Here is a 21,225-nt window from a genome sequence, read left to right as displayed (position 1 = left end):
TGAGCCCTCTCTGAAGTTTATACGAGCATTCCTTCCATAAGAACCATATATGCCCCCAGGGCATAACTTATAACCCTTGTCCCTTAAGATTATGGGGTAGTGTCCTGCTCAAACATAATTTCCAGAAATTTCAACTACGTTGAACAAAATGTCTATATCAAAATTTTGATTGGATGTGTTTGGGGAAATGGTGGGCGTGAAAGGGTGTCAGTTGCCTTAGAATCACTTTCGACTATTAAAAAGGGAACTAGCCATTTAAATTTCAAATTGAATGAGCCCTTTCTGAAGTTTCTACAAAAACGCTATCTATACAAAACATTATATGCCCCCAGGGCATAACTTACATCCCTTGCCCTAAGGCTGTGGGAAGGTTTTCATCCTCAAAGACCTAATTTCCAGAACTTAAAACTATAAAATGGCTATCTCAAAATTTTGATTGGATGTGCTTGGGGAAAATTCGGACGAGAGAGGGGGGTTAGTTGCCCTCCAATCACTTTCGACTATTAAAAAGGGCACTAGCCCTTTGAACTCAAATCGAATGACCTAATTTCAAGACCTTAAAACTACGTTTAATAAAATGGCTGTCTCAAAATTTTGATTGGATGTGTTTGGGGGAATCGTGGGGGTGGGGGGGGGGCTAGTTGCCCTCCAATCACTTTCGACTATTAAAAAGGGCACCTACCATTTGAATTTCCAATTGAAGGAGCTTTTTTTGAAGTTTCTACGACAACGCTTTCTATAAAAACCTTATATGCCCCCAGGGAATAACTTAAAACCCTTGCCCTGAGGGATGCGGGGGAATGTCCTCCTCAAAAACATATTTTCTATCTTAAAATCGACTACGCTGAACGAAATGGCTATCTTAAAATTTTGATTGGATGTGTTTGGGATAATGATGGGCATGGGGGGGGGGGGGGCTAGTTGCCCTCCAATCACTTTCGACTATTAAAAACGGCACTAGAACTCACGATTTCCAATCGAATGAGCCCCCTTTGAGTTTCTACGACGACCCCTTCCATAAGAAGTGCCTCTGGGAGAAAAATAATAATAATAAGAGGCAACGCTATAGCGTTGCCTATAGTCAAGGCCATTCAGCTCCAATGTTTTTTTATTATTATTATATTTTTTTTTTCCAGAGGCACTTCATATGGAAGGGGTCGTCGTAGAAAGTTAAGCGTAGTTGATTTTCACATAGAAAATATGTTTTTGAGGAGGACACTCTCCCACAGCCCTTAGGGCAAGGGTTTTGAGTTATGACCTGGGGGCATATAAGGTTTTTGTAGAAGGCGTTGTCGTAGAAACTTCAAAAAAGGCTCTTTCGATTGGAAATTGAAAGGGCTAGTGCCCTTTTTAATAGTCTAAAGTGATTGGAGGGCAAATAGCCCCTCCCCCCCGCCCATTATTCCCCCGAACACATCCAATCAAAATTTTGAAATATCCATTTTGTTCAACGTAGTTGATTTTCAGATAGAAAATATGTATTTGAGGAGGAAACTCCCCCACAACCCACAAGGCAAGGGTTTTAAGTTATACCCTGGGGGCATATAAGGTTTTTATAGAAGGTGTTGTCGTAGAAACTTCAAAAAAGGTTCATTCGATTGGCAATTCAAAGGGATAGTGCCCTTTTTAATAGTCGAAAGTGATTTGAGGGCAACTAACCCCCCTCTCACGCCCACCTTTTCCCCAAACACATCCAATCAAAATTTTGAGATAGTCATTTTTTACACGTAGTTTTAAGGTCTTGAAATTAGGTCTTTGAGGATGACAACTCCCCCACAGCCCTCAGGGCAAGGGTTGTAATTTAAGGATTCTCCGAATCCTTCATATTACTTTTTATGGAAGGGATACTCGTATAAACTTTAGAGAGGGCTCATTTGATTTGAAATTGAAAGTTCTTATTCGCTTTTTAAGAGTCAAAAGATATTGGAGGGCAACTAGCCCCCCCCCCGTTTCCACGCCCTAAATGCATCAGATACACATTTGGTTAAAAATAGTTGAAAGGTTAAGTAACGAAACTCTAGCTTCGACAAAACCCCCCAGGGCCCGGGGGCAGGAAGGGATTCTCGTATAAACTTCAGAGAGGGCTCATTTGATTGGAAATTGGAAGTTCTAGTCCAGCTCTTACGGGTCAAAATCGATCGAAGGACAAATACCGCACCCACACCCTTTTTTCCTCACCCCTCCCTTTGAACTAATTCTGTTAATACCTGAAGGCCCAATGAGAGTTAGAATGTTTTGGTATTATCACACACCTATTAGGCATCTGCTCTCCTCCCCAACAAGGAAAGACACAGAGAGTGTAAGGCAGTGGTGGATCCAGGGGAGATGCGAGGGGGGTGCCCCCCCTAACGTAGTCTAAAGTAATGTAATTTACTTAATTAACGTAAGTTTGCTTTAATAAAATTTGCTCCTCCCCCAATTTTATCGGATCAACCTATTTTGCGCCCCCCCCCTAAAAAATCCTGGATCCGCCCCTGGTTTAAGGGCACTATAAATTTTAATTTGTAATTCAATGAACCTCGTTCCAAAGTTTATGCGACCACCTCTTCCACATAAAGTGCCCCCGGAAAAATAAATAAGTATTAATTCATTGAACCCTTATGGCTCTTTACTTAGGTAACGCTATAGCATTGCTTCTGACCTAAAAAGTTGAGTAGAAATTTCAGCTTCCATTTTGATGAATATCCGAAATTATCTGAGGGGAATATGTTTGGGGAGCATATTCCACGGCTGGGAAATTTCTGCTGGGTGGAATTTAACGCGGAGGAACTATCAGCAGGAAAAGAAAATGTTCTTTGAGGGTGGAGGAATTTCCCAGGGGTGGATTTTCCAAATGTGAATTATTCAGGGAGGGGACGACTAAACCCCTTCGATAATATTCTAAATTTAACATCTGAAAGTAACGGGAATAAAGAATCAACGGAGATGTCAGAGATAGCACTTCAGGTTCCTTTAGACGATTTTGTTCGTGTCTTTTGAAAAAAGACATTTTCAAAAGACAGATTAATTTCATTTGTTTTATTTTCTCTGTGGCCGCTCAATTATGCATGCGAGGAAGGAGACTTCCCCCACCACTGTCTCCACTGAGGTTTCAGTTTTTATCTCAAGCCTTAAAAATGAACGTAATGCGATAAAAGTATAACTCAAAATAACATACATAGAATAATATATGCACATAACACGGAACAATTAATCAATATTGCATGTTATGAGTTGATGCTCACCCAAATGATGGGCCAGGGGGCTCACCATTCCACAATCTATGAAATCAATCCTGCAATAACTGAAAATATAAAGTATTTTTGAGTATTTTAACGTCTTCCCAACTCAAACGGTCCAACATTCTACAGCCCAATGAGTCTGTCTAATCTCCTAAATCGGGAACGGAAGAGATAAGTGAAGTCTTGCCCCATATTGGATGAGTCTCAGACATCAACCTCCCCTTCATCTACTGTCTACGCTAAATTTTTCTTCTTTCTGCCAACTATGCCCCTCCCACTCCAAAGACTTTAATAAGGTAAAGTTTTGTATGGGAAGAACACATAGTAGATCTATTATAATTATCAAATTATAAAAACTTTTAGAAAAATAAGTTTTTCAAAGAAAAGTAAAGGTCATTTTAAACTTAAGCTCAGGAGATATGAGTACCTGTTAAAATTCAAACTCAACACGACCAGAAATTACTATTAAAGAATAAATGAAACCCAAAACGAACAGAAATTAAATAAACAATCATATCAAAAAACATACAACGAGTAATAATATAAATGAATAAATAGATTTTAAAGCGAGTAATGCTAAGATTGAATATGAAAATCAAGCTTAAAACGAAAAAAATAGTTTGCTATTAAAGTATAAATGGAACTTAAAACGAACAGAAATTAAATAAACAATCAATGTGAACAAATCTACGATATATATTAATGTAAATGAATACATAAATCTTAAAATAAGTAGGACTTAAATTAAACATGTAAATCAAAGTTGAATTAAATTAGAATAACTACAAACAACAGATTGGGTTTTGACTCACTGCAGAAGCCTAAAACCTCTTGTCTCATTGGCGCCTTACTGAAAACGAATTATATTACAAATGTTTTCTTTCCTACTTAATATTGAAAATAAATATTAAAATTACAGTAAAATTTTGAAATGATGAGCTTTCAGCAACTAATATCATTATACATCAAATATTCAGTTTAATTTATTAATTATTTCCAAGACGGGTCAAGACAAATATAGTTTCACTACAAACAAAATTTGGATAATGCCCCCTTCTTTAACTGCAAAAACCTAAAGCCTTCTGCGTCATTCGCGCTTGACTGAAAACGAATTACTCTTATATTACAAATTTATCCTTTTCCAGTTCTTACAGCATTGAAAATGAAAATAAAAATTGCGGTAAAAAAAAAATCTTGAACTGATGGCTCTTTAAACAATTAATATCATTATATATCTAATATTCAATTTGATTTCGTTTATACTTTCCAAGACTGTTCAAGACTCATATAGTTTTCAGTAAGACGCCAATGACGCAGTAGGTTTTAGGCTTCTGCAGTGAGTCGATACCCAAACTCTTGTTTGTAGTTATTTTTATTCGATTCAAACTTTTTATTCCAAGTTATTTTTATTCGTTTCAAGCTCGATTTGCATATTCAATTTAAGTTTCAATCGTTTTAAGATTTATTTATTTATTTACATTACTATATATTGTATGTTTGTTCGCATTGATTGTTTATTTAATTTCTGTTCGTTTTAAGTGTCATTTGCGCTTTGATATCAAAATATTTTTTTTTCGTTTTAAGGTTGATTTTCATGTTCAGTTTAAATACTTCTTTAATTAAGATCTGTTCATTAATTTATATTATTACTTGTTGTATGTTTTTTGCTCTATCTATTGATTTAATTACTGTTAGTGGTTCGTTTTATTTATTCTCTATTAATAATTTCTGGTCGTTTTGAGTTTTAATTTTAACATGTATTCATATCTACTGAGATTAATTTTAAAAGGTCCTTTACTTTTCTTTGAAAAACTTATTTTTCGGGAAGTTTTTTTTAATTTATATTAATAAAACATTGGAGCCGTATGGCCTTTACTATAGGCAACGCTATGGCGTTGCCTCTGATCCGGCTCTCCTGTAACCCCTTTGATATCAAATTAAACTTTTAGATGTTGGTGTTTGTTCAAAAACTTAGAAATGGCTGTAAGTTTGCCAGTGGATGGTTGATGTCACCCCCACAGCCCCAACGTTAATAACTTTATCTTACCCTGCTATGATAATTCAACCCCCAAGAAACACAAAATAAGAAATTTAAATAAAACAAAATGAAAAAAAAACTGAAAGACAATCTACATCATATATTCTGCCTATATTTTGGCATATTGGGAGAATATTCCAAAATTCCTCCTTTTTTTCAGTAGTAATGCCATTCTACTTTCAAACGCACAGCTAAGGAAATTAACACAGGGAAATTAGCATAAAGAAAACAGCATTGAATTTCTATGACAGCCCTCTGACGTCACTTCATTTATGGAAAATGCTCGCCTGGCAAGATTCCAGAGATAATTATTTGCAATCTGTTCGGTATAATAAACAAGTTTTAATAATATGTGGAGCTCTTAATCCCTCGCACCTGTACAATGTGGCCAGCAATCGGAGGTCACGGCACTGGTAGAAAAAAGATAACATAGAATTCCGGTTCTGTTGAAAGTGGTCTGGTAGGTTTTGGTCATGCATTGTTAAAATTCTCGTCTGGCAAGATTCCCGGATGCTATGACACAATATAATTACTTGAAGTGTGGTCAGGGTAGTAAGGAAATTAGCATTGGATTTCAAGCGCATGTTATATTACGACACACACCCTCGCCTTTAAAGGGTCAGATAAGAGGAGCTACCAACCCCTCAAGCCCTCGCACCTACGCAATGCGGTTACCGGTTCTATTAAAGGGAACACAGTTGGCAAGTGTTCCAATACTTTTGTTTTCGCCCGAAACCCCGAAAGCGTTGTTTTCATTAAATTAATGGCGACACACACTTTATGTAAGGTCAGCGCAACCTACGTATGTACGGCGTATCCATCACTGCCAGATAATACCATACTGACATTTTTCGCCCAAAAGCCTCGTGGCATTTTCTTTTTTCGGCGTTTTATTTTTCACTCGAAATACTTTTCATATTTTTCTTTTTTTTCTTTTTCGATAGTTCTTGACACCGCCAGGACTTTAAAGGTTATTCCCTTCCCGAGGAACGCGCTCTAACTGCAAGAACTAAGAAAACATTCTTAATGTTCTGTAATAGAGAAATACTTTCAGTGAATAACACAAGCCCCTTCGACGTCATGGAAGTCATAGCAAGCGCCCTAATTTCTCAATGCACCTGCATCATTAGACGTGAATCCCAGAGAGTATTGATTTTCATAGACAATTTCTGACGAGGTGTTTATACAAAGGGGAAACCTATCCTTTCTTCATGCGGGATATTAGATTTCATGATCTAGGTTCGTAGTCTTTCATATGTGTGTGCTATCTGAAATTATGATTATGGATTTTTGGTTTACTATTTTGGACTTTTCTGAGCTAGATTTCTTAGCCTTCCGTAGGTGTGTTTCATATGAAAATTATGATTTGGGATGTGTAGTTTGCTATTTTGGACTTTTCTGAGCTAGGTTTCTTAGTCTTTCGTAGGTATGTCTTGTCTGAAACCTATGATTGAGATGTTTGGTTTACCATTTTGGACTTTTCCGAGCTAGGTTTCTTAGCCTTTCGTAGGTGTGTATAGTATGAAACTTCTGACACGGAATATATAGTTTGCTATTTCGGGCTTATCTGAGCTATGTTTCTTAGTCTTTCGTTGGTGTGTGTTGTCTGAAACCTAAGGTTTGGGCTGTTTGGTCTATTATTTTGGACTTTTCTGGGCTAGTTTTCTTAACCTTTTGTAGGTGTGTGTTGCATGAAAGTTATGAGTTGGGATGTATAGTTTGCTATTTCGGGGTTTTCTGAGCTGGATTCCATAGTCTTTCGTAGGTGTGTGTTGTCTGAAACCTATGATTTGGGATTGCTGGTTTACTATTTTGGACTTTTCTGAGCTAGGTTTCTTAGCTTTTCTAAGGTGTATCTTGTCTGAAACTTATGATTTGGGATTTGTAGTTTGCTATTTTGGGCTGTTCTGAGCTAGATTCCTTAGTCTTTCGGAGGTTGTGTTTTCTGAAACTTATGATTTGGGATGTTTGGTTTACTATTTTGCACTTTTCTGAGCTAGATTTCTTAGTCTTTCGTAGATATGTGTTGTCTGAAACTTATGTTTTGGGATATGTAGTTTGCTATTTCGGGCTTTTATGAGCTAGGTTTCTTAGTCTTTCTTAGGTGTGTGTTGCATAAAACTTATTATTTGGGATGTGTGGTTTGCTAGATTGGGCTTTTTTGAGCTAAGTGTCTTAGTTTTTCGTAAGTGTGTGTTGTGTGAAACCTATGATTTGGCATTTTCGGGTTACTATTTTGGACTTTTCTGAGCTAGATTTCTTAGGCTTTCGTAGGTGTATGTTGTATGGAAAATATGATTTGGGATGTATAGTTTGCTATTTCGGGCTTTTCTGAGCAAGGTTTCTTAGCCTTTCGTAGATGTGTGTTGTAAGAAAATTTTGATTTGGGATGTGTAGTTTGCTAGATCGGGCTTATTTAAGCTAGGTTTCTTAGCCTTTCGTAGGTGTCTGTTGTCTGAAACCTATGATTTGGGATGTTCGGGTTACTATTTTGGACTTTTCTGAGCTAGGTTTTTTAGCGTTTCGTAGGTGTATGTTGTATGGAACTTATGATTTGGGATGTATAGTTTGCTATTTTGAGCTTTTCTGACATAGGTTTCTTAATTTTTTGTAGGTGTGTGTTATCTGAAACCTATGATTTGGTATGTTTGGTTTACTATTTTGGACTTTTCTGAGATAGGTTTCTTAACCTTTCGAAGGTGTGTGTTGCATGAAACTTATTATTTGGGATGTGTAGTTTGCTATTTCGGGCTTTTCTGAGCTATGTTTCTTAGTCTTTCGTAGGTATGTGTTGTCTGAAACCTAAGATTTGGGATGTTTGGTTTACTATTTTGGACTTTTCTGAGCTAGGTTTCTTAGCCTTTTCGTAGGTGTTTGTTGTATGAAACTTGTGAATTGGAATGTTTGTCTTACTATTTTGGACTTTTCTAGAGCTAGGTTTCTTAGCCTTTCTTCGGCGTGTCTTGCCTGAAACCTATGATTTGGGATGTTTGGTTTACTGTTTCGGACTTTTCTGAGCTAGATTTCTTAGCCTTTAGTCGGTATGTGTTGTATTAAATTTATGATTTGGGATGTCTAAATTGCTATTTCGGCCTTTTCCGAGCTATGTATCTTAGTCTTTCGCAAGTGTGTGTTGTCTGAAACCAATGATTTGGGATGTTTGGTTTATTATTTTGGACTTTTCTGAGCTAGGTTTCGTAATCTTTCTTAGGTACGTGTTGTATGAAATTTATGATTTGGGATTCCACATTGTAATTTTTCATCGAAGTGCAAGACTTGGAATATTTCTGTAGTGTTATGTCGTGTTTTATCTTATCACTCTTACACTCTGTTGATGTTTCAAAGTTCATTTGAAATTTTTCTCGCTGAAATGTAAGACTTGTATCTTTGTGATGTTGTGTGGATTTTTTTTCGCTGAAATGTAAGACTTGGAATATTTTTTCACGATTTACCTTATCACTATTACACTCTCTTGCTGTTACAAAATGATGTACAAAATATTCCAAGTCTTACATTTCAACGAAAAATTCCCGAAATGAACTTCGAAATATCAACAGAATGCAGCAGTGCCATGGTGAACCACGAGACAACAGTGCAAAAATATTTAAAGTCTTACATTTCGAGAAAGAAAATTCCAAAATGAACTTTGAAACCTCTACAGAATGTAACGGTGACAAAGTAAATCACAAAATAACACTACACGAATATTCCAAGTTTTACACTTCAAGGAAAAAAAAATCCAAACTGAACTTTGAAACACCGACAGAACGTAGCAGTGACTTGGTAAACCACAACACAACACTACAAAAATATTCCAAGTCTTACATTTCAGTGAAAAAATCCCGAAATGAACTTTAAAACATCGACGGAATGTAGCAGTGATATGGTAAACCACGAGACAGCAGTGCAAAAATATTCCATGTCTTACATTCCGAGACAAAAAAAAACTCCAAAATGAACTTTGAAACATTAGCAGAATGTAGCATTGACATGGTAAACCACTAGAAAAATTCCAAGTCTTACATTTCAACGAAAAATTCCAATATATTTTGAAACAACAACAGAAATGTAATAGTGACATGGTAAACCAGTACAAAAATATTCCAAGTCTTACATTTCAACGAAAAAAACTGAACTTTGAAACATCTACAGGATGGAGCAGTGACATGGTAAACCACTACAAAAATATTTCAGGTCTTACATTTAACGAAAAAATTCCTGAGATGAACTTTGAAACATCCATAGAACGTAGCAGTGACATGGTAAATCACTACAAAAATATTTCAGGTCTTACATTTAACGAAAAAAATCCTGAGATGAACTTTGAAACATCCATAGAACGTAGCACTGACATAGTAAACCGCTACAAAATATTCCAAGTCTTGCATTTAAACGAAAAAATCCTGAAATGAACATTGAAACCTCAGCAGAATGTAACCGTGACAAGACACAACGCCAGGAAAATATTTCAAGTCTTACATTTAAACGAAAAATCCTGAAATGAACTTTGAAACCTCAACAGAATTTAATGGTGATAAAGTAAATCATGAGGCAACAGTGCAAAAAATTTCAAGTCTTACGTTTCGAGATAAAAACTCCAAAATGAACTTTTAAACATCTATAGAATGTAGCAGTGACATGGTAAATCATGAGATAACATGACAAAAATATTCCAAGTCTTGCACTTCAATGAAAAATAAATTCCATAGTGAACCTTGAAACATCAAGAGAGCGTAACGGTGACAAAGTAAATCACACTACATAACACTACAAAAATATTCCAACTCTTACACTCCAATGAAAAAATTCCAAAATGAACTCTGAAACATCAAGAGAGTGTAACAGTGACAGGGTAAATCATAACAAAACACTAGAAAAATATGTCAAGTCTTACATTTCTCTGAAAAATTGTAAATGAACTTCAAAACATCAGCAGAGTGCAACAGACAAAAGGAAAATCCCGACGTAACACTACAAAAATATTCCTTGTCAAACTTTTCAACGAAAATAATTCAAAAATGCACTTTGAAACATCATCAGAGTGTAACAGTGACAGGGTAAATCTTAGCATAACACTACAAAAATACTCCATGTCTTACATTTCAGTGAAGAAAAAATTTCAAAATGAACTTTGAAGCTTCAGCAAAGTGTAGCAGTGACAAGGTAAATCATGACATAACACTACAAAAATATTCCAAGTCTTGCACATCGATGAAAAAATTCCAAAGTGAACTCTGAAACTTCAACAGAGTGTAGCAGGGACAAGGTAAATAACTACATAAGACTACAAATATATTCCAACTCTTAAACTTCAATGAAAAAATTGCAAAAAGAACTTTGAAACATCAAGAGAGTGCAACAGTGATAATATAAATTACGAAATAAAACTAGAAAAAATATTCCAAGTCTTACACTTCGATGAAAAAATTCCAAAATGAAGTTTGAAACTTCAACAGAGTGTAGCAGTGACAAGGCAAATCATGACATAACACTACAAAGATATTCCAAGAGTTACACTTCAATGAAAAATAAATTCCATGGCGAACCTTGAAACAACAAGAGAGTGTGATGGTGATAAGGTGAATCACTACATAACACTAAAAAAATATTCCAAGTCTTACACTTCAGTGAAAAAATTCCAAATGAACTTTAAGACATCATGAGAATGTAACAGTGATAAGGTAAATTACGAAAAAACACTTTAAGAATATTCCAACTCTTATTCTTCAATGAAAAAATTCAACATCAAGAGAGTGTAAAAGTGATAAGGTAAATCTTGACAAAAATATTCCAAGTCTTACATTTCAGCGAAAAAAAACAATCACCACAACATCAAAAAAATATTGTAAATCTTACATTTCAGCAATAAAATTTCCAAATGAGCTTTGAAACATCAACAGAGTGTAAGAGTGATAAGATAAAACACGACATAACATTACAAAAATATTCCAAGTGTTGCACTTCAGTGAAAAATTCCAATGTGGAATCCCAAGTCAAACGTTTCTTACAACACCTCTACGAAAGGCTACGAAACCTAGCTCAGAAAAGTCCAAAATAGTAAACCAAACATTCCAAATCATAGGTTTCTGACAACACGCACTTGCGAAAGACTAAGAAACCTAGCTCAGAAAAGGCCGAAATAGTAAACTAAACATCCCAAATCATAAGTTTTGTACAACACACACCTACGAAAGGCTAAGAAACCTAGCTCAGAAAAGCCCAAAATAGAAAACCAAACATCCCTACTCATAGGTTTCATGCAAGACATACCTACGAAAGGCTAAGAAACCTAGCACAGAAAAGTCCAAAATAGTAAGACAAACATCCCAAATCATGAGTTTCATACAACACACACCTACGAAAAGGCTAAGAAACCTCGCTGAGAAAAGTCCAAAATAGTAAACCAACCATCCTAAATCATAGGTTTCAGACGACAAATACCTAATAAAGACTAGGAAACTTAGCTCAGAAAAGCCCAAAATAGCAAACGACACATCCCAAATCATAAGTTTCATGCAAAACACACCTTCGAAAGGTTAAGAAACCTAGCTCAGAACAGTCCAAAATAGTAAACCCAATATACCAAATCAAAGCCCGAAATAATAAACTATACATCCCAAATCATAAGTTCCATACAGCATACTCCTACGAAAGGCTAAGAAGTCTAGCTCAGAAAAGCCCGAAATTGAACACCAGATATACAAAAATGCTAGTCTCATGCAACAAACACCTACGAAAAATTACTAAACATAGTCTAAAAATCCCAAAATAGCAAATTAGACACCCCAAATCGTAGGTTTCAGACAACACATACAGACTACGAAACCTAGTTCAGAAAAGTCCAAAATAGTAAGTCTAACATCCCAAATGATAGGCTTCAGACAGCACACCTACTAAAGACTAAGAAACCTAGCTCAAAAAAGTCCGAAAGAGCAAACTAATCCGAAAAAGTCCGAAAGAGCAAAGAGCAATCCCAAATCACAAGTTTCATATAACACACACCTACGAAAGGCTAAAAAACCTAGCCCAGAAAAGTCCAAAAAAGTAAACCAATCATCCCAAATCGCAGGTTTCAGACCAAACAGACATACGAAAGACTAAGAAATCTAGCTCAGAAAAGCCCGAAATAGCAAACTACACATCCAAAAAAACAAGTTTCATACAACACACACCTATGAAAGGCTAAGAAACCTAGCACAGAAAATTCCAAAATAGCAAACTACACATCCCAAATTATAAGTTTCATACAACACACACCTACGAAAGGCTAAGAAACCTAGCTCAGAAAAGTCCAATAGTAAACCAAACATCTCAAATCGTAGGTTTCAGACAACACAGATCTACGAAAGACTAAGAAATCTAACTCAGAAAAGCCGGAAATAGCAAACTGTAATTCTCAAATCATAATTTCAGAGAACACACACCTATGAAAGGCTAAGAAACCTAGCTCAAAAAAGTTCAGAATAGTAAACCAAACATCCTAATCATGGGTTTTAGACAACACACACCTACGAAAGACAAATAAACCTAGCTCAGAAAAGCCCGGGATAGCAAACTACATATACCAAATCATATGTTTCATGCAACAAACACCTATGAAACGCTAAGAAAACTAGCTCATAAAAGTCCAAAAATAGTAAACCAAATATCCCAAATCATAGGTTTCAGACAATACACCTATGAAAGACTAAGAAATCTAGCTCAGAAAAGTCCAAAATAGTAAACCAAACACCCAATCATAGGTCTCAGACAACACACACAACGACAGACTAAGAAACCTAGCTCAGAAAAGCCCGAAATAGCAAATTAAATATTCCGTGTCATAAGTTTTATACAACACACACCTACGAAAGGCTTAGAAACCTAGCTCAGAAAAGTCCAAAATGGTAAACAAAACATCCCAAATCATTGGTTTCAGACAACACAAATTTATGAAAGACTAAGATACCTTGCTCAGAAAAGCCCGAAATAGCAAACTACACATCCCAAATCATAAGTTTCATACAACACACACCTACGAAAGGCTAAGAAATCTAGCTCAGAAAAGTCCAAAATAGTAAACCAAACATCCCAAATCATAGGTTTCAGATAACACAGACCTACGAAAGACTAAGAAATCTTGCTCGGAAAAACCCGAAATAGTAAACTATACATCTCAAATCCTAATTTCAGAGAACACACACCTACGAAAGACTAGAAGACCTAGCTCAGAAAAGCCCGAAATAGCAAACTACACATCCCAAATCATAGGTTTCATGCAACACACACCTACGAAAAGCTAAGAAACCTAGCTCAGAAAAGTCCAAAAATAGTGAACCAAACATCCCAAATCATAGGTTTTAGACAACACACACCTACGAGAGACTAAGAAACCTAGCTCAGAAAAGTCCAAAAAGTAAGCCAGACATCTCAAATCATAGGTTTCAGGCAAGACACACATACGAAAGGTTAAGAAACCTAGCTCAGAAAAGTCCAAAATAGTAAACCACATATCCCAAATCATAGGTTTCAGACAACACACACCTACGAAAGACTAAGAAACCTAGCCCAGAAAAGCCCGAAATAGAAAATTACACATCCCTTGTCATAAGTTTCATACAACACGCACCTACGAAAGGCTAAGAAACCTAGCTCGGAAAAGTCCAAAATAGTAAACCAAACATCCCAGTCATAGGATTCAGACATAACATACCTACGAAAGACTAGGAAACCTAGCTCAGATAAGTCCAAAATAGCAAATTACACATCCCAAATCATAACTTTCATACAACACACACCTACGAAAGGCTAAGAAACCTAGCTCAGAAAAGTCCAAAATAGTAAACCAAACATCCCAAATAATAATTTCAGACAACACACCTATGAAAGACTACTAACCTTGCTCGTTAAATCTAATATCCCGAATGAAGAAAGTATATATTTCCCCTTTGTATAAACACCTCGTCAGAAATTGTGTCTGAAAATCAATACTCTCCGGGTTTCGCGTCTAGTGATGCAGGTGCATTGAGACATTAGGGCGCTTACTATGGCTTCCATGACGTCGAAGGGGCTTGTGTTATTCACTAAAAGTATTTCTCTAATACAGAACATTAGGAACGTTTTCTTAGTTCTTTTGGTTAGAGCGTGTTCCATTGGAAAGGAACAACCTTTCGAGTCTTTTGCGGGGTCAAGAACTATAGAAAAAGAAAAAATATGAAAGGTGTTTCGAGTGAAAAATGAAACGCCGAAAAGAGAAAATGTCATGAGGCTTTTGGGCGAAAAATGCCAGTAGGGTATTATCTGGCAGTGATGAATGCGCCGTCCATGTGTAAGATTCGCTGACTTTACATAAAGTGTTGTCGCCCTTACGTTAATGAAAAAACGCTTTCGGGGTTTCGGGCGAAAACAAAAGTATTGGAACACTTGCCAACTGTGTTCCCTTTAATAGAACCGGTAACCGCATTGCGTAGGTTTGAGGGCTTGAGGGGTGGGTAGCTCCTCTTAACTGACCCTTTAAAGGCGAGGGTGTGTGTCGTAATATAACATGCGCTTGAAATCCAATGCTAATTTATTTACTATCCTGACCACATTTCAAGTAAGTATATTGTGTCATAGCATCCGGGAGTCTTGCCAGACGAGAATTTTAACAAATCATGATCAAAACCTACCAGACTGCTTTCAACAGAACCGGAATTCTATGTTATCTTTTTCCTACCAATGCCGTGACCTCCGATTGCTAACCACATTGTACAGGTGCGAGGGGTTTAGAGCTCCACATATTATTAAAACTTATTTATTATACCGACCATATTCCAAGTAATTATCTCTGGAATCTTGCCAGATGAGTATTTTGCATAAATGAAGTGACTTTAGATGGCTGTCATAGAAATTCAATGATGTTTTCCCTATGCTAATTTCACTGTGTTAATTTCCCTATCTCTGCTTTGAAAGCAGATTGCCATCACTACTTTCTTCATTATCTCTATTTGTCATACTTTCTCTGTGGCTGCTCTTGTTTTTCACACGGAAGATTTTTCCGCTCGGTAGGAGGGAATAAGTGTAGCACCGTACAAAAAAATCTAATATTCCTGTTTTTTTTTCATCGAAGCGCTAGTTTTGCATAATTTATATTATCATTCAGTTCACTTGCACTAGTTTTATACATATATGCTGCATAGGCTGCGAAGCTATAATGTGTGTTCGTTTTAAGTTTCAATTTCGCTCCTTACTACGCTCCTTGTGTGTGTGTTTTTTTTAAGTTTATCACATTTAAGAGAGCCTTAAATAAAAAGTTCGTCGTTACAACATGTTAGTAGAGAGTAAATTCTGTTATTAGAAACCGAAATTATAAAAGTTTTACTCATAATATATGCGTTATCAGATTCCAATAGTAGCGGTGATTTAAATTTCTTTCAAAACTGGTTGATTCTAGATTTGCTCATCAAAAGCTATTAGCACACAAAAATGTCCATAAAAGAGGTTAAAACCCTTAAAAGGGGGGTACAATGTACATAAAAATTAACCTACTGTAAGCAAGAATAGGAAATTTGCTATTTTTCCGAAGAAGGATGGATATGTATGTTTTGTTTATTGTTTTTTTTTCCAGGGGTGATCGCATGGAACCAGTAGTTTAGCAGTCCATAAAAATGAATCGAGGCTGTTTATACAGTTGATCCAGCAGTTACAGGGTATCTTATATAATCAGTTTCACACCAGCTAATAGGGTGTAGACCAGCAGGAACGGCAATTGGGTCGAGGGGGTAAGTTCAGCCTATATTTCTTAGCCCCCTCCCCCTGGGTTTTGAAAAAAGGCCCTTCTCTAGTATTATCATTGAAATATATATCTTGGTGTTTTCATTATAAAATGGAACAAAATGTTTCTCCTAGATCTTAAAAATATATTTTGCCCCTCCCTACGCTTTAGTGAGTTAGTGCGCCTAGAGGCAAGTGAATTCTTTTATAGAAAGAGCTAAGGTGTCAAAATCTAATTTCTACATTTTCAAACTTGCTGTGACACATTTTCAGATAAATTGGATGAGAACGAGTGAAGTTTCATTAGAAAAAGAAACTTTTTCAAATCAAAAGACTAAAACTTCAAAACTTTTTAAATTGAAACTTAATTTAACAGAAACTATGTTATACATGAGGATCCTCCACACTTTACCCTACATAGCTTACGCTAACGTTTGACTTCTTCTCCCAATATATCAGAAACGAATGCTCTAGGAACGGGAGGGAAGGGCAATTGGGATGTGATAACCAATATTTTCCCTGATGTCTCAAGAATGAAACATTTGCTTTAAACAATAAAACTTTTAGGTCCAATATTTGGAAAGGCATTTGCTGCATAAAGCTTTTGCGATTACCCAACCCTGTGAATCAAAAAACGTTTGTGAAAATAAAAGATGCAAATTCTAGGTGTGCTCAGGGGGCCAAAGCACCCCCTAAGTGTCCTTTAGGAGGGAGAAGGGCTCAGCTCCAACATACAAAACTTGATTGGACTCTGTTGGATCCATAAATATTTCTATAAAATTAGAATATGTTTGTTATTCTCAATAACTGTTTCAGTAAAAAACTATAGAACTTTAGCATCAGCCGGGAGGGGGCGAAGAGAGATAGGAGGTAACAGGGTACTGTCGCACACAGGGCACAATCTGTTAATTTAAAGTTGCTATCTAGCTCTTTACTTTATTTAAATTCTTTTTTTAGTTTCGAGAGATATGAAAAGTCTCTTAAAGACCTTATAAGTCTCTCAGTTTTCAGGTTGAGCGAAAACACAGAATAAGACAAAACAAAACAGGACAATTGCCATGAAACATGCCCTTAAAATGATTTGAAAAATACTTTCCATCATAGTCCGCTCAGGCTGCGTCAGTGTAGGAAACAAAGTAAACAAAATTGAAACTATAGTTTTACCCTCAAGACAAATCCTGATGATCTGCCACTCTAGTTCGTGATTGTTTGGAAAAGCCTTCTAGGGGAATCGTACAGGTCTGCACGAACATTTTCTTGGTCTACTAAACGAGGGCTAATGCTACGTTTGTCCTATGCCCATTAATGAGTTCATTAATTACTCCATGTTCATTAGAATAGTGTGGTAAATATTCTCTATCGATAACAAAGGTTAGGTAGATTGCCTACATATTCTACTAAAAGCTAAGGGTGTTTGGGGGTTCGAAGCACATAACAATCTCTTGTCTCCCACGAATTTTCTTATTTTTATAACTCAGTTGTGTTGCACATTGAAGCTGTATTAGTTCAATTAAAATATTTATCTGATCACCATTGGCGTTCGGGGAGAGAGACAATCAAACAGTTCGTGGTAACGAACTGTAAGTAAGGAGCGACCCGGCTCAATGGTAACCGAAACTCTAGAAAACGGTATTTTGATACAAATAGATAGATACACCAAAAGAATCAGATTTTAATGCTGATTTTAAATATATAAGTTTCATCAAGTTTAATCCGACTTATAAAAAGTTAGGCACATGAAAAAATTTGGCTGATTTTAGAACAAAGGGGGAAAGACCCCCTACAATTGAGATAACCTAAACGAAAAGCACACCATCGTATCCAGCGTATCAGAGAACCCTACTGTAGCGGTTTTAAGCTCCCATCTACAATAATGTGGAATTCTGCATTTTTTGTCAGAAGAAAGATTACGGGTGCGTGTTTATTTTGTTTTTATTTTTTTATTTTTCCCAGGGGTGATCGTATCGACCCAGTGGTCCTAAAATATCATGGGGGGCTCATTAAAAAGATAATTAAAGTTTCTAGTGCCCTTTTAAAGTGACCAATAACAATAGAGGGCCACTAGGCCCCCTCCCATGCACATTTTTTTCCAAAGACATCTGATCAAAATTTTGAGATAGCCATTTTGTTCAGCATGTTCGAAAATATTATAAGTATGTCTTTTAGGATGACTTAATCCCCCAAAGTTCCCCCCGAGGGAGGGCTGAAGGTTATGAACTTAACCCGATGTTAACATATAGTATTGGTTATTGGGAAGTATACAGACGTTTTCAGGGGAGGTTTTTCCTGGTAGTGGGGGGGGGGTGGGTGGATCGGGGGTTATGTGGGAGGATCTTTCGATGAAGGAAGTTTTCATGGGGGAAGGAAAATTGCTATGAAGGGGACGCCGGACTTCCAAGCATTATTTAAAAAAAAGATCAGAAATTAAATATAAAAAACAAGTTTTTCAACTGCAACAGCAGCAACATCAAAACTTTAAACGAACAGGAAATATTACACATATGATTGGGTTCACCCCCTAGTCAATACCTCTCTCTTTAAGCCAAAGATTTTTTAGTACTTTCATAAGAGCTATTTATTCTAATGAACGGCCTTTGTGATTAAGGGGTCATTTTTAAAGAATTGGAACAAAGTTCGAACTTTTGCTTAAAGAGCAAGGTTTTAGCTAGGGGGCGAACCCCTTAATATACGTGTTAAAAATATATGAATATAGAAGTTCGTTACGTAAGTTAATTCGTAAGTTACGTATATTTATTACTAATAAAAACGTTCGTAAATAAAATTAAACAAGTTTCGAGAAAGCCATTTAACCAAATAAAAGTAAATTAATATGCAAATTTTGTTTTAATTATTAATGTATGGTGAGCCAAGATCAAAACCTGCATTTTTTCAAAAACGTTCAAAAATTAAATAAAAAAAACAAGTTTTTTTAACTGAAAGTAAGGAGCGACACTAAAACTTAGAACGAACATAAATTATTCCGTATATGAAAGAGGCTGTTCCCTTCTCAACGCCTCGCTCTTTACGCTAAAGTTTGACTTTCTCACAACTCTTTTTTTTTTTAATGAAAAACTTTAGTGTAAAGAGCGAGGCGTTGAGGAGGGGACAGCCTCTTTCATATACGGAATAATTTCTGTTCGTTTTAAGTTTTATGTAAGTTTTACGTTTTAAGTTTTAATGTCGCTCCTTACTTTCAGTTAAAAAAAACTTGTTTTTTTTTGTTTTTTTTTAAATAGCTGTAACTTCCGATTAGCCTTGCATATAATACATACGGATTATTATTGTTCTTTTTGGATGTTAACGTTATCTGCAAGAAGAAGAAAAGAAAACCTTGATTAAAGGCGGATCGGGTTTTCCAACTTATCTTTGCTCCTGACGAAGTACTAAGGTGCTTGCAACAAAAATTAGTGAAAGTTTCGAATCCATCTGTGAAATCAAAAAAAGTTATTCGATTGAGTTTTGTATCTTAGTTAGAAATAACGAAGTGTTTTGCGCGCAATTAGCTTGAAAAAATAAAATAGTGTCAGTCTGAGTAGGTGGTTCTCAAGATATGCATGGTCTTAAACATTGATGGTCGCCAATTCTTTCTTACTTAACGGTCAAGATAACAGGTAAGTGGAAGATAATATCTCAGGGTGGCTAGCCTTGAGGGTATTTTTGCCAACAATATTTTTCTGAACGATTTGGACCATATTTATCGATTTTTTTTAGAAAATTTTATTTTAGCACAGGTGTTTTATTCCAGAGCTTTCAATAATTTTATATCTTAAAAGTATACAACATAGGTATTTTTGAACACCACACTGCCTTTCCATGACGTACAAATAACAGTTAAAATATGGATACATCCTTTTCTTAGAAAGAGAAAAACAACGAGAAAAATATATCTGCTGATGCTTGTCACTGTATGTGTGATCGAAATATTCAGAGTTTTTAGTCATTGTTTTTCACTGTCTAATAAAAGGGTTTATCCCTTCTTGAAGTGTTATCTGTAAAAAAAAGTATACAACATCTGTATTTGCGTTTCTGATTTGTTTCATTTTTATATTTGATCAAAATTTGAATATTCAGGCAGAATATTCGATCAGCCGTAGTTTTGCGCCAAGACCGCATAATAATTTCCTTTCTTTTATTATGTACGAAATTCACAGTGGGTAGAAACTTCATTAATGCGGATTGAAAATATGAATATTTTATGGACAGCTTTAAATATTACTCTATTTGTTCCCTCATTTATTATATGAAACTTAGCATATTCTGTTCAACTGTAACTGTTAGTTAACTTAGTTTGTTTAAATAAATGCCTGGATTGCTCATCAAACAGTTCGTGGTAACTAACTATAACTCGGTAAGTAAGGAGCGACCCGGCTCCATAGTAACCAAAACTCTAAAAAACGGAATTTCGATGGTGGGTTTATGTTGTTAAAAATGGCTGAAATTTTTTTTCCGGCATACAAATAGCAGGCCAAATTATAAAGTTTTAAAAAGCGAAAAGATTTAACGAATTATTTTCTTTTTCCCTGAAAAGACTGTGTCAATATAAAAGGAACAGAAATTAATTGAAAAAACTTTTTCCACAAAATAAGTTTTTCAAAGAAAAGTAAAGAACTCTATTAAACCCAAAATGAGAAAAAATAAAATCAAATAATTTATTAAGCGTGAAACTACCACAAATCAGCATCGATAAATAAATGAATGTTTTTACTTTTATAACTTTAATAAATCAAATAATATTAACATTTTGATTACTATATATCAGTATATGTATATTAAACTGACAATGTACATTCATTCGTATTTTTTTTTAGTAAAGTACAAATCATGATCTGGCTTTGGGAAAGCATGGGGATTTTGAGCCCTACTCATGTTAATTTCTGCTCGTTTTGAGTTCGACTCGGTTATTTATTGTAATTTCTGTTCGTTTGGGGTTTCATTTATTTACCGATGCTGATTTGTGGTAGTTTCACGCTTGGTAGATTATTTTATTTTATTTTTGCTCATTTTTGGTTTAATATAGTTCTTTACTTTTCTTTGAAAAACTTGTTTTGTGGGGGAAAGGTTTTTTTAATTAATATCTGTTCATTTTATATTGACATAGTCTTTTCAGGGAAAAAGAATATAATTCGTTAAATCTTTTCGTTTTTTTAAGACTTTAAATTTTGGCCTGCTATTTGTATGCCGGAGAAATACTTTCAGCCATTTTTAACAACATACACCCTTTTAAAAATCTGGACA

General features: G+C 35.5%; 1 protein-coding gene across 1 annotated transcript in view; it reads left to right on the top strand.

Moving 5' to 3' along the window:
- Positions 1 to 15,992, top strand: part of LOC148953119 (glutathione S-transferase C-terminal domain-containing protein homolog) — a 168,538-nt gene extending 152,546 nt beyond the window's left edge. The window contains exon 6 of the transcript XR_016141691.1: positions 15,845 to 15,992. The gene's annotated coding sequence lies outside the window, so the exon portion shown is untranslated. The remainder of the gene's footprint in view (positions 1 to 15,844) is intronic.
- Positions 15,993 to 21,225: the final 5,233 nt, after the last annotated feature.

This window comes from Artemia sp. Qi Xiang Cuo, chromosome 4 (genome assembly GCF_049724085.1).
Source record: "Artemia sp. Qi Xiang Cuo chromosome 4, ASM4972408v1, whole genome shotgun sequence".
Classification (NCBI taxonomy): Eukaryota; Metazoa; Arthropoda; class Branchiopoda; order Anostraca; family Artemiidae; genus Artemia; species Artemia sp. Qi Xiang Cuo.
The sequence above is the reverse complement of the archived record's forward strand: the minus strand, read 5'-3'. Positions and strand labels throughout refer to the sequence as shown.